Raw genomic sequence first — 2389 nt, 5'->3', positions numbered from 1 at the left:
TTTTGTTTTACTTTGTTATTTTCAATTCTGTTTGCTAACCCACTAACTGTTTGATATATTGCATCACCCACAACTAACAGTAATTCTGACACAAATACTTTTTGCACCTATCTTTTCTTGCTTGCACTTGATGGTTGTATGACAGGGAGAAGAAGCGGGGCTTCAACTTCCTTCGATTCTGAACCTGAGAGGACCTTCCTTAGATTAAGGAGGGAGGCAAGAGGAAAAAAAGTGGTTGGTGCTGAGGAAGAAGAGGAATTCTTTGAAACAAACATGGAAGACAACATGGAAAACCATCATGAAGAAGAGGATCACAACCATGGGGGAGGAGGTAGAGCAAATCATGCTGGGGAGAATAGAAGAGTTTTGGGCTCTTACATCCATCCAAACCCAGGCAATTGTGGAAGTAGCATCCAAAAGTCAACAATCCATGCCAACAACTTTGAACTTAAACCACAGCTCATCACCCTTGTTCAGAACAACTGCTCGTTTGGAGGAGGTGTTCAAGAAGACCCCAATCAACATTTGACCACCTTCCTGAGAATATGTGACACAGTGAAGTCTAATGGTGTTCACCCTGATGCCTATAGACTGCTCCTATTTCCATTCTCACTTAGGGACAAAGCAGCCAAGTGGCTGGAATCCTTCCCAAGGGAAAGCTTGACAACTTGGGAAGACGTGGTGAACAAATTTTTAGCAAGATTTTACCCTCCTCAACGAATCAATAGGCTGAGAGTTGAGGTCCAAACTTTCAGGCAACAAGATGGTGAGACTCTATATGAAGCATGGGAGAGGTTCAAGGACTTAACAAGGAGGTGTCCACCTGACATGTTCAACGAATGGGTGCAGCTGCACATTTTCTATGAAGGACTCTCTTATGAGTCAAAGAAGGCCGTAGACCATTCATCCAGAGGATCTTTGAACAAGAAGAAGACTATTGAGGAACCCATAGATATTATTGAAACAGTAGCAGAGAACGACTACTTCTATGCTTCCGAAAGAGGGAACACAAGAGGAGTAATGGAGCTAAACAATGTAGATGCTCTATTGGCCCAAAACAAGCTCATTACCCAGCAGCTGGCTGACCTCACCAAGAAGATGGAGATGAACCAAGTAGCAGCAATCTCCACTTCATCAACAACCCAAGAAGGAGTGAATGAAGAAGCAGAGGGGAGTCAGGAGTAAGCCAACTACATTGGGAATTCACCAAGGAAAAACTATGATCCATACTCCAAGACCTATAACCCTGGATGGAGAAACCACCCAAACTTTGGGTGGGGAAGTGAGCAAGATCAAAACTAAGACCAGAGACGTTACAACTCCAACAACAATGCAGCTCACCAGCAATTCACACAGAGGACATCTCAACACCCCCACAACAACACTTCTCCACACGCCTATCAAAACCAAAACAGCACATCTGCTCCGAATCACTCATTAATTGATGACAAGCTCTCTAAGATTGAAGCCTTACTTGAAGGAATATGCCAAGAGATTCAAGAAAATAAGGTGTTCAAAGAGGAGGTGCGAGCCAATATTAAGAACCAGGGAGAGACCATCAGGAAGCTGGAATTTCAGGTGGGATATTTAGCTGAGAAGATTCCCAAACCTACTGATAGCTTCCCAAGTGACACGGAGAAAAACCCCAAAGGAAAAGCAAAGAAAGTAAGATGGGAATATTGCAAACTGGTCACTGCGAGTGATCAAGAGACTGAAGACAAGCAAGGCAAACTTTGCAAACAACCTGAAGACAACTCAACAAAGGAGGAGGATAGAAATCGCCAAGAACCAGAAATCTCACAACAAGAGCTGCTGAAGCTCTATGCACCCTTCCCTCAACTGCTCAATGGTGTTGTGGGAAAAAGAATATACTCAAGGTTCCTAGACTTGTTTGCATCTCTGCATGTGAACATGCCATTCATCAAGGCAATTCAACAAACGCCTGCATTCATCAAGTATATGAAGGAACTTCTTCCCAGGAAAGGCTCACTCAAAGGAGGCCAGACTATAGTGATGAACAAGGAATGTAGTGCCCTTATTCAACCTGAGTTGCCTACAAAAAGAAGAGATCCAGGGAGTTTTCACATCCCTTGTGCCATAGGTGAAACTATGTTCGATAGAGCACTATGTGATTTGGGGGCCAGCATCAACTTACTACCCTTATCCCTGGCAAAGAGGCTGCAGATCAATGAGATAATACCCACATATATAATCATCAGACTGGCTGACAAAACTCAAAAGCAAGCAATAGGAGTGGTGGAAAATGTGTTGCTAAAAGTTGGGAAATACTTTCTCCCAACAGACTTTGTCATCCTGGACATGGAAGAGAGTCACACTCATCCAATCATATTGGGAAGACCATTCCTAGCTATGGCCAAAGCACTTATCG

At 43.5% G+C, this 2389-nt stretch overlaps 1 non-coding gene across 1 annotated transcript; it reads right to left on the bottom strand.

The window, feature by feature from the left end:
- Window positions 1-726: 726 nt before the first annotated feature.
- On the bottom strand, window positions 727-830 carry LOC112774592 (small nucleolar RNA R71). Its single transcript, XR_003189072.1, has one exon. It is a non-coding gene; the product is annotated as a small nucleolar RNA R71 (small nucleolar RNA).
- Window positions 831-2389: the final 1559 nt, after the last annotated feature.

This window comes from Arachis hypogaea, chromosome 18 (assembly GCF_003086295.3).
Source record: "Arachis hypogaea cultivar Tifrunner chromosome 18, arahy.Tifrunner.gnm2.J5K5, whole genome shotgun sequence".
NCBI classification, from domain to species: Eukaryota; Viridiplantae; Streptophyta; class Magnoliopsida; order Fabales; family Fabaceae; genus Arachis; species Arachis hypogaea.
This window is presented reverse-complemented; position numbering and strand designations above follow the sequence as displayed.